Raw genomic sequence first — 12,691 nt, forward strand, 5'->3', positions numbered from 1 at the left:
AATACTCGAAAAAATTTTCGTATCGAAAACGTTCTTTGGCAATTTCCGCAAAATGTAAATAAGTACAAGAGTTCTGAGCTCAGTTCTGAACAGAGCTCCAAGAGTTCTTTCGAAAATCCAAGTAACATTTTTTTGTGCAGCTAATAGTTTACGAGATAATTGCATTTTCATGAGAAAATCTTTTCACTTACTGTGAAGTTGGCACCCTTTTTTTCAGAAATATATATTTTTTTCAGAGTTTACGATAGATATGGCATAGTTCTAGAGTTCTTTGTACAAAATTTGAATAGTTCTGCAGAATTTAACGAAGAAAACAACAATACTCGAAAAAAATTTCGTATAGCAAACATTCGTTATTAATTTTCGCAAAAAGTAAATTCGGACAACAGTTCTGAGGGCAGTTCTGAACAGAACTCCAATAGTTCTATCGAATATCCTAATTACAATTTTTTGTGCAGCTAACACGTTACGAGATAATTGCAATTTAAGGAGGGAACCTCTTCACTTACTGTGAAGTTGGAATCCTTTTCTTCAGAAGTATATATTTTTTCAGAGTTCTTGATAGAAATGTCATAGTTCTAGAGTTATTTGTACAAAATTTGAATAGTCCTGCAGAAATTAGCCAAAAAAACAATACTCGAAAAATGTTTCGTATCGAATACATTCTTTGTCGATTTTCGCAAAAAGTAAGTTCGAACAACAGTTCTGAACAGAACACCAAGAGCTCTATCGAAAATCCTAATAATATCTTTTTGTGGCGATGATAGTTTATGCGGTAACTGCTTTGATGTTAGACCCACTTTCTCCACAGAAAAAGTAAATTCGTTCAACAGTTTTGATGAACAGTTCTGGTTAACACCTCAAGACTTCTATCGATAATCATAATAACATTTTTTGTGGTTATAATAGCTTGTATGGTAATTGATTAATTGTGGGGCACACTTACTCAAAAAAAAAAAAAAAAAAAAAATTCTGTCTGTTCGTATGCTCTGATGCCAGCTCTGGATAGCATTGTAAGAGTTCTATCGAAAATACTTGTAACATATTCTGTGCAGGTAATTGTTTACGTAGTAACTGCCTTTATTAAGGAATGCTTATGAGCATTTCCCGTGCAGTTTGAACCCCTTTTACGATAAATATAAATATTTTTCACAGTTCTTGATATATATGCAATAGTTCTAGATTTCCCTGCTCAAAACACGAATAGTTCTACAGAATTTCGGGAAGAAAACAATAACTCGGCAAAATTTTGGTATGGTAAAAAATTATTTGTCAGTTTGGAAAAAATAAATTTGTATAACAGTTCTGTTGGCAGTTCTGGATAGCACCGGAAGAGTTGCATTGAAAATGATAAGAACATTTTTGTAGCGATAATAGTTTATACAATAATTGTTTTAATCTGATACTCACTTTATCTAATAGAGCAAAATTCGTAGAATAGTTCTGATGACAGTTCTGAATATCACCCACAGAGTTCTACCAAAAACTATAATAACATTATTTGTGACGATGACATTATATGAGATAATTAATGTGGGACTCACTTTTGTCATGTAATAGTAATAAATTCGTACAAAAGATCTGATGGCATTTCTTAATACGCCCTAAGCGTTCCACCGACAACTGTAATAACATTTTTTGTGGGGATAACAGTTAATGAGATAATAGCATTTTCGAGAGACCCACTTGGTCTACATTATAATAAATTGGCACAACCCTTTTGCTGACAGTTCTGGATAGCACCGAAAGAGTTCTTTTAAAAACCCTCATAACATTTTTATGGTGCCAGTAGATTATGAAATAGATTGTGTGTTCACTCTGTAGTGGGTGTGCGCCGATGTGAAACTTACTGGCAGATAAAAACTGTGTGCCGGACCGGGTCTCTAACCCCAGGCTGTGACGAAAGAATATCTTCACAATATCCTTTCGTCCAGGAGTGCTTCTTCTGCAATTTTCGTAGGACATCTTCTACGAAATTGGGAACGCAGGAGATGAAGTACTGCTGGGAGTACAGCTATGAGTACGATTGTAAATTCTCACTTTTATTTTGGAAAACCGAAAATCGAAAACCCGGATGTATATTCTACTAAATACAAAAAGTCTAAATGTTCAGCACTATACAAATGCCAGTACACCTTCTTAAGACTGACTGTAGTAACTATAGGTGGAAGCGTGGGATGTGGACGCTTAGATGATTCAAGGAGAGAAGGCTCGTCAGTGCAAAACAAACAGATGGCTGAGAGAGCAGATACATTCACACGCGCCACTAACCAGATGGTGTCACACCTGTCGAGAATCGCACCAGAGGTACAATGAGCTGTGGTGGAGTGCTGTTGGCGTGGTTACTATGCAACTTACTTGATGGGCATCAATACACCGTTATATTAATGTACAATACTTGAGAAACAATGTCATTTACACACTCCGAGTTCCTTATCACTCAGTATTAGACTAAATTACCGGCCTAGTGATAAGCAGCCTATGTACCTCACCGACTACACATCTTCGTGTTATAAGAAAAAAAGAGAAAAATACCAAGGGACACAAAATATGAATCCGGATAAACCGGAAATCCGGATTACTGAGGACCAAAGAAACGAGGTTCTTATTTACAAATTTCGAACTTCTTATTAACTTTAGTACTGTATCCCCTCAACATTATAACACCTCTATCAGTCATGTATTGAATTAGGATTTAAACATACTACTTAGTTCGTTTGTACGATATATTCAGTAAATATACTTACATTTATATACATTGTAAAGACTTTTAACTCTCGCTGTAGTGTAACTCATCAAACTTCCACACTTCCTTTCTAACTAGAACAAATGTTTGCAACAATATTAACGACAGCAATTTCAAATTTATTCGTTACACGCAGCACATGTTTTTATGTATCCTAGCGGCTGGTGATGTCGCCACATAACTTTCATCCATGAGGGTCCTGGGCATATTTTTAGCTGCTAGTGGGTCCTGGATGTCATGAGAGCTCAAAACAATTACTGTTTTACGTAATAAAATTCATCTGGTTCTTCCTGATTCTAAAAATATACACTTCATGTGTGCCTTTCATTGTTGTATGATTCAGTATCGACGCTAATGCTCTCTTGATGAGATATGAGCCGATTGCTCGTTTTTATCCACTGTGCCCTTTCGTATTTCATTTCAGCGATTAATTTATTTGTTTATCAACGTAGTAAGTAGTACAAAGCTAATCCAGAATGTAAACTGCACTTAAATTCTGTTTGAACTGGTTAATAGTCAGTGTCCGCTGTCTGAACGTCAAATTTCAGATTAATACACTGCGCCTGGTTGCGTTATTTTATAGGAATTTTATTATTGTAAGTGGGAAGTACTAGATAATGTTAAAGAAATCCAAAGCATATTGTTCGAAGAGCATAATATTATTCGAAATTGACCTGTACCAATAGGTGCAGCCAAAGCAGCATTTGTGATGCTGTAATTACCTCATAGATAACGATATTTGTCTATTGTAGTTTTGTATTCCAATCAGAATTTTGAGAGCATCAAAGCCTCATTTCAGCGTGAGAGAGGGGTAAAATCAATAGATGATATTGAATTGAAAGCCTTCATCAGTCTCTTGTTTTTAATTGTTGTTAACAAAAGTAACAGATAAAGCCTGGAAGATCTGTGTGGAACTGATGGTGATGGCATTGAAAAATTTCACCTCGCAAATGAACATAAAACGTTTCAAATTTATTCTGGAAAGCCTTAGATTTTACAGTCGCGCTATTCGTGATGAAAGGAGACAATTAGACAAGCAAACAGCTATTCGGGAAATATTTACTGTGTTTGTACGCAACTATCACAAATCTTACACCCTTGGAGAAAATGTTACAGTAGACAAGAAGCTGGAAGGATTCTGTGGAAGGTACAGTTTTCGCCAATATGTATCAATCAAAACAAACGAGTGTGGATTCTTAAGTATTTTACCTGTACAATTTGGAAATATACGCTGTGTTGCAACCAGAAGGATTTACCAACTGAGCAATAAACATTTTGATGTTGTTCTGTGACTGTGTAAACCTATATATCAGTCAGGTCGAAATGTGAAAGCGGACAACTGGTTTACTAGTACTGGAATGATAATAGAGCTACGAAGGGAGAATTTTTCTTTTGTTGGCATGATGAAGAAAAACAAGCGTGGAGATTTCTCTAGAGTTTGCTATCAGTAAAAGAAGGGTTGCCCACATTTCCTTTTTTGGCATCCACAAGACTGAACTCTAGTTTCCTCCTTACCTAAAAAGGGGAAGTGAGTGATCCAGGCATCACGTTTGCATGAAGATAATTCGATAGATGCTGACATTGTAGATAAACGGAAGCCATCCACCGTAAATTTTAAAATAGCGTTAAGTGTGGTATTTTCACAGCGGATAAGCCGAATGCTTTGTACAACGCTGCAAGAAATGTGCGCCGCTGGTCAATGGTTGTATTTTTGTAATGATCAGTACAGTTGGAATCTATGCACAAGTGATTTATTGTGGCAACAGTAAGAATTGTATCAGAAGGAAAGGGTTCCTGAATCAGCTATGTTATACAATGTTGTTTTCTTCGCTAAATTCTGCATAACTACTGAAATTTTGTACAGAGAACTCTATAACTATGACTTATCTATCAAGAACTCTGAAAACAACATATATTTCTCAAAAAAAGGGTGCCAGCTTCACAGTGGGAGCACTTATGGGGTTCTTAATTAAGTTGCAATTACCTCTTAAACTATTACCTGCACTAAAAAATTCTACTAGGAATTTCGATAGAACTCTTCACGTGGTGTCCAGAATTGTCATCAGAACTGTTGTACGAATATATTTATATTTTCTGTAGAGAAAGTGTGTCCCACATTAAATCAATTTATCACAAACTATTATCGTAATAGAAAAATGTTATTAGGATTTTCGATAGAGCTCTTGGGGTTCTGTTCGGAACTGTCCTCAGAACTGTTGTACAAGTTTAATTTTTGCGAAAATTGACAAAAAATGTTTTCGATAGAAAATTTTTTTCGAGTATTGTTGTTTTCTTCGCTAAATTCAGCAGAACTATTCAAATTTTGTACAAAGAACTCTAGAACTATGGCATACCTGTCAAGAACTGTGAAAGAAATATACATTTCTGAAAAAAAGGGTGCCAACTTCACAGTAAGTGAAAAGATTTTCTCCTTAAATTGCAATTATCTCGTGAACTATTAGCTGCACAAAAAAATGTTACTTGGGTTTTCGATAGAACTCTTGGAGTTCTGTTCAGAACTGTGCTCAGAACTGTTGTACTTATTTACAATTTGTGAAAATTGACGAAGAATGTTTTCGATACGAAATTTTTTCGAATATTGTTTTCGTCGCTAAATTCTGCAGAACTATTCAAATTTTGTACAAAGAACTCTAGAACTATGGGATATCTAGCAAGAAATCTGAAAAAAGTATACATTTCTGAAAAAAAGGGTGCCAACTTCACAGTAAGTGAAAAGATTTTCTCCATAAATTCCAATTATCTCGTAAGCTATTAGCTGCACAAAAAAATGTTACTTGGGTTTTCGATAGAACTCTTGGAGTTCTGTTCAGAACTGTGCTCAGAACTGTTGTACTTATTTACAATTTGCGAAAATTGACGAAGAATGTTTTCGATACGAAAATTTTTTCGAATATTGTTTTCGTCGCTAAATTCTGCAGAACTATTCAAATTTTGTACAAAGAACTCTAGAACTATGGCATATCTATCAAGAAATCTGAAAAAAGTATACATTTCTGAAAAACAGGGTGTCAACTTCACAGTAAGTGAAAAGATTTTCTCCTTAAATTGCAATTATCTCGTAAGCTATTAACTGCACAAAAAATGTTACTTGGGTTTTCGATAGAACTCTTGGAGTTCTGTTCAGAACTGTACTCAGAACTGTTGTACTTATTTACAATTTGCGAAAATTGACGAAGAATGTTTTCGATACGAAAATTTTTTCGAATATTGTTTTCGTCGCTAAATTCTGCAGAACTATTCAAATTTTGTACAAAGAACTCTAGAACTATGGCATATCTATCAAGAAATCTGAAAAAAGTATACATTTCTGAAAATAAGGGTGTCAACTTCTCAGTAAGTGAAAAGATTTTCTCCTTAAATTGCAATTATCTCGTAAACTATTAGCTGCATAAAAAAATGTTACTTGGATCTTCGAAAGAACTCTTGGAGCTCCGTTCAGAACTGTGCTCAGAACTGTTGTACTTATTTACATTTTGCGGAAATTGTCAGAGAATGTTTTCGATACGAAAATTTTTTCGAGTATTGTTGTTTTCTTCGTTACATTTTGCAGAAGTATTGAAATTTTGTCCAAAGAACTCTAGAACTATGGCACATCTAACAAGAACTGTGAAAAAAATGTATATTTCTCGAAAAAGGGGTGCTAACTTCACACGACTCCACAAACCACCAGGGAACCTCCACCTTGCTGCACTCGCTGGACAGTGTGTCTAAGGCGTTTAGCCTGACCGGGTTGCCTCCAAACACGTCTCCGAGTATTGTCTGGTTGATGGCATACGCGACACTCATCGGTGACGAGAAGGTGACGCCAACCCTGAGCGGTCCATTCCGCTTGTTGTTGGTCCCGTCTGTACCGCGCTGCATGGTGTCGTGGTTGCAATGATAGACGTCGCCGCGGACGTCGGGAGTGAAGTTGCGCATCATGCAGCCTATTGCGCACAGTTTGAGTCGTAACACGACGTCCTGTGGCTGCACGAAAATCATTATTCAACATGATGGCGTTGCTGTCAGGGTTCCTCCGAGCCACAATCTGTAGGTAGCGATCATCCACTGCAGTAGTAGCCATGGTCGGCCTGAGCGGGGCATGTCATCGACAGTTCCTGTCTATCTGTATCTCCTCCATGCCTGAACAACAACGGTTTGGCTCACTCCGTGATGCCTGGACACTTCCCTTTTTGAGAGACATCCTGGCACAAAGTAAAAATGCGGACACGATCGCAATGCGGTAGTGACCGTCTATGCATGTTTGAACTGCAGACAACACGAGCCGTGTACCTCCCTCCTGGTGCAATGACTGGAACTGATCGGCTGTCTTACCCCCTACGTCTAGTAGGCGCTCCTCATGCATGGTTGTTCACATCTTTGCGCGGGCTTAGTGACATCTCTGAATAGTTAAACGGACTGTGTCTGTGATGCAATATCCACAGTCAACATCTATCTCCATGAGTTCCGGGAACCGGGGTGATGCAAAACTTTTTTCAATATGTGTAAAAGGAAGGTGAGCCCTGGGGACAGCTAGGTGGTTAACGTAAACATATGCTTCTTGTCCTCTGTACCTTCAACGATCCGACTGAAGGCGTGGTACGAAAAATATCCCCAAACCATCGCAGGTCACTTCCTGCCTGAATTACAATCAACACACAATGCCAGTTACACGACTCATTGGGCTATCAGAGCAGTTGGTGCCTTATACCATTTGAAAAAGAGGCAAATTAGCGATTCACTGGTCGACACGGGATGCCTCACAGTCAAATTCTGTGCATTCTTTCTGACGCATGGAACACAGAAGGTGTGCAAGCCTTATGTCGCGCTGGGAACGACTCGGCTTTTCCGAGGTAAACGACTCAGAATTTCCAATGCACGCAGTTTCCTTTCCAATGTTCACACGGAAACGGATTTAGGTGGACCTACTTTCACCTAAAACAGCAATATCTGTCGGAGCTGAAACTGATCACCACTGACAAACCAAGGCATACATTGCCAGTCCGTGTCTGTTATGATCTTTCTGCTACCAGCGTTTTCACGTTGCGTTGCATGGAAGCGAGTGATACGCCAGTCCTTAGACACATTGGATATTCCACGCTGGTATCCCAACAAATTGAGCATCTACATTCAAGTTGCGATCACGGTCACGTTCAAACACGACAGTTGCATCCTGCCACTTTGTCACGTCTCATCGTCCTCCAATGTGAAAGCATTGCTCCCATACAACCTAACACCACATACGCAGCACCTCACTGTCATGTCTTAACTTCATCACAGTGCAGGGTGATGTTACTGCATGATGCCTGTTCTACACCGTTTACATCTCTCCAAACAGAGCAATGTCGTGTTTTAAGGTGGTGACAGATATTTCGCCTGGAGAGCTTGTGAGTAGTAACACGGTGTTCTGAATGAAAGGTATCTCATCAGGCACTTATCAGAGAGTATATCCAAGTAGTCCGTGCTGACAATCCTAACGTGATACACATGATCGGTAAAATAATGCTTCGTGCTTCGTGCATCTTAAGGCAGTCGAGTTTGCATCGTCTGCTCTGAGTACATGTGATGCAGGGTTGGGTGGTGAATTTCAAGATGCATGAACTATTTTCCAGGTGTTTTATCTTGACCACCCTGTATGAGGCAGAGGCAGCGAGCTGAGGATTTCGCAGTGAGAATGCCTGCCCCCCCCCCCCCCCCCCCCACTGGTACGTGGTTTCCGCTAAGGTGTTAACCCTGGTGTCTCCAGCACCATCCAGACGCCCGGCCTCCCAGACATTACAAAGCACCTACACCCACATCTGCTACACATTAACGTGAAACCGTCTTGAACTACATCACACATTGTTTTCTTTCGCAATCCATTGATAGTTACTTTAGTAATTTTGACAGTGAGGAAGAAGATGGAAGACTAGAGTTTAATATTGCCATACGACGAGGTGATAAGGTAGGAAGGAGAACAAACTCGGCTTGGAGAAGGAAATCAGCCGCATCCTTCCGATAGGAATCAACCCAGCATTTGTCTGAACTGTTTACGGAAACCACGGGGAAACTTAAATCTGGATGAACGGTGGGATATCTGAACTACCGACTTCCCGAATGCGATCACAGTGTATCAACCTCCGAGCCACATCAATCGGTTAGTTTGCCAGTGTCCGCTACATCGATGGTGAACTGTAATCTACTGACGAGTGTGTCAGTAATACTGACAGTATCCTCGATATATATATAATAATCGGTCACCATGACGAAGACGTCAGTAATGCTCATTATCTTTTGTAAGAAACAACTTTCCATGAATGCAGGCTCCTTCCACACTTATTATCGCATACATCATTGGATCGAAGACTAATTCCCTATTAGAGCGCAGAGTGTTTTACCGAAAAGCAAATATTCATCAGAAATGAAAGTGGTATCCCAGGGTTGAACCTAATTTAAAGTCATCGAACCGCTAATGTTCTGAACACACAAAAACTACTTATCATATAGCATCCAAATCGATATCAGCTTGTTCGCTGACAGTGGTGTAGTATATCAAAATGTTCAAATGGCTCTGAGCACCGTGGGACTTAACTGCTGAGGTTATCAGTCCCATAGAACTTAGAGCTACTTAAACCTAACTAAGGACATCACACACTTTCATGCCCGAGGCAGGATTCGAACCTGCGACCGTAGCGGTCGCGCGGTTCCAGACTGAAGAGCCTAGAACCGCTCAGCCACTCTGGCCGGCTGTCAGAATGTATTGTCACTAGATGATCGTAAGGGAATGTATTACGGCTTCGTTTGTTAATTCTTGTGCATGAATGCCACAGTTTCGTGTTTGAAATTTTTACAAGGCGCTGTTCGTAAGAGACGGACAGAACGCAGTGGTACCCGCTTAATGATTGTTCTTGAACTTTCGGTGCTCGACACTACTAGGAATATTGGAAGTCAGTGGTTGGATAAGCGACTGGAAAAATTTCATTTATTGGAAGGAATCGTCGACTCAGTGCACATGGAAAAAAGTTGGTGCAACCAGTACTGGAGTACTGCCACTGTGTCTCGAGTCCCTGTCGAGTAGGCGTGGCAGCAGATATCGAAAAACAAACAACGAGGACCGCATCACGTTAGTGCAGTGCAGATGAAAACGCAACAGAATTTCTCTGGGAACTGAATGGTAGTCTCTGGAAGAGAGAATACTGCTGTCACCAAAACCTTTTGGGTGAATGTCAAGAAACGGCTGAAAGCCTGAAAGGGCAATGTTCAACTTCTATACATTTGTTTGTAATGTGTTGTTGGTATCTGAGAAATTGTATAAAACTTATGTAGATATCGAAATGTGTTGGCGTCGGCGCAGGTCAACAGAACTACGTGGAAGTTTAAATTTGAATCAGAATATGTGTAGCGCACGCTACACGATGCGAAATCAAGACCAGCCGGTACAACAAACAATTCGGCTGCGAGAGAGTAATCCGATTTCAATTTATTTAATATATGTTATTTGACTGAAAAAGAAATGACTCAGATCAAAATTGTGACCATGAATATTGTTAATCTTTATCTTTGGTCTTGCAAACAATTACTGTACCAGAACTGTTAGTTTAATAACACAGCATGAGAACATAAATTTTAACGCATCTGAATTTCTGATAAAATTGCTTGAAAACTCACAAGATGCCACTTTACCGAGATCTTCCACTGCTATTAAGCTTCTGACCTAATATATTATTTACATAATTAACACTCTGACAATCACTGTGCCTTACATGGCCTTGAATTTCGATGGTAATTAGTTTGCCTACCAGTGCGCAAGGAGCGCTCGTCTTTTCTGCAACGTGCTACTGTTACGAACATTGACCTGACTATCCAAAGTCAAATTTCATTTCCCGTACTTGCAATGTGTAATGGAAGACCGGTATCTTGCCCATTTTCACAAAATGCAGCAGACAACTCGCGATGTACAATTGAACTATATACATTCATAGAGGTAAAGAATGAAAAGTGAGGAACTAAACTTAACGACTGATAAATGAGAACAAAGACTCCAAGTATAACTATGCCTCGTTAAGCTAGAACTACAATCCACGTTGACATAAAGTTTATACACCAAGAAAAGTTAGCAAAATATTTCTTAATAACTTTCGTGTGTAATTACTTTAATTGACACTCGTTTCAAACATGTGACGAAAACATATGTTCCATTATAAAATTTCTGCACCAAACTTCAATCATACGCAATATCCTAATAATAATAAGGAGAAACTACATCATTACAAATATAAATGAAAACTGGATGACCTTAAAAGTTCTTTCATTAATAATTCCTAGGTATCTTCAATATTCCTTAAAACACAGTATTACAAAATCTTTTTTAAATAATACTACTCCTACAGCACTGCAGGCTAACTTCTATCCGTCGCAAACCAAATATACAGCCACACTGTCTAACATACACTGTCTCACTGCTACTCAAAAAAATAAAAAAAATAAAGTAATCTCTCTGACCAACATCTATGGTCTCAGGAACAGACTAACAAAGAATATGATTATATCGACACTACAGATGTTGAGTATATTTGTCAGATTCGTAACTTTATTCACGATTGTCCCCAAAACGTGTTGGAAATTGGTATGAAAATGAAACAGTCAGCTTCCACGGTATTGAAAACTACTTTCCAACAATCCTAGTACCTTCATCTTATCTCACATAGGGGTTATGCTGATGAGTGACAGAAGTAAGGGCGCTTTCAGAGTCATGCACACATTCTGTACTCGCATTGTGATGGGTCGGAAAGACGCTGACATCCCCACCAAGCATTGCAACATAAATTTTGTAGAATAAATAAAATTACATTATGAATTACCTTGAAGAGAAGTACCTATTGACACATAGTGAGCAGAGATTCGGTAAATGTCCTTCTTATGAGATACAGATACACTATGTGATGAAAAGTATCGGGACACCTGGCTGAAAATGGCTTACAAGTTCGTGGCGCCCTTCATCGGTAATGCTGGAACTCAATACGGTGTTGGCCCACCCTTAGCCTTGATGACAGCTTCCACTCTCGCAGGCATGCATTCAATCAGGTGTTGGAAGTTTTCTTGGGGAATAGCAGTCCATTCTACCCGGAGTGCTGCACTGAGGTCAATGAGGCCTGGCATGAAATCGGGTTTCCAAAACATCTGACATCTGTCCTGTTGGATTCAGGCCAGGACTCTGTGCAGACCAGTCCATTACAGGGATGTTAGTGTTGTGTAACCACTCCGCCGCAGGTCGTGCTTTATGAACAAGTGCTCGATCTTGTTGAATGCAGTCGCAATCCCCGAATTGCTCTTCAACAGTGGGAAACAAGAAGGTGCTTAAAACATGAATGTAGGCTTGTGCTGTGATAGTGCCACGCAAAACAAGGGGTGCAAGAACCCTCCATGAAAAACTCGACCACATCATAGCACCACCACCTCCGAATTTTGCTGTTGGCACTACACACGCTGGCAGATGACGTTCACCTTGCTTCGCCATATCCACACTCTGCCATCGGATCGCCATATTGTGTACCGTGATTCGACACTCCACACAACGTTTTTCCACTGTTCAATTGTCCAATGTTTACGATTCTTACACCAAGCATTTAGCATTTACCGGAGTGAAGTGTGGCTTACGAGCAGCCGCTCGACCATGAAATCCAAGTTTTCTCACCTCCCATCTAACTGTCACAGAACTTGCAGTGGATCCTCATGCAGTTTGGAACTGCTGTGTAATGGTCTGGATAGATGTCTGCGTATTACACATTACGACCCTCTTCAACTGTCGGCGGTCTCTGTCAGTCAACAGTCGAGGTAGGCCTCTACGCTTTTGTGCTGTACGTGTCTCTTCACGTTTCCACTTCACTATCACATCGGAAACAGTGGACCTAGGGATGTTTAGGACTGTGGAAATCTCGCGTACAGACGTATATGACACAAGTGACA

The sequence above is a fragment of the Schistocerca serialis genome, chromosome 2 (assembly GCF_023864345.2).
Source record: "Schistocerca serialis cubense isolate TAMUIC-IGC-003099 chromosome 2, iqSchSeri2.2, whole genome shotgun sequence".
In the NCBI taxonomy this organism is placed as follows: Eukaryota; Metazoa; Arthropoda; class Insecta; order Orthoptera; family Acrididae; genus Schistocerca; species Schistocerca serialis.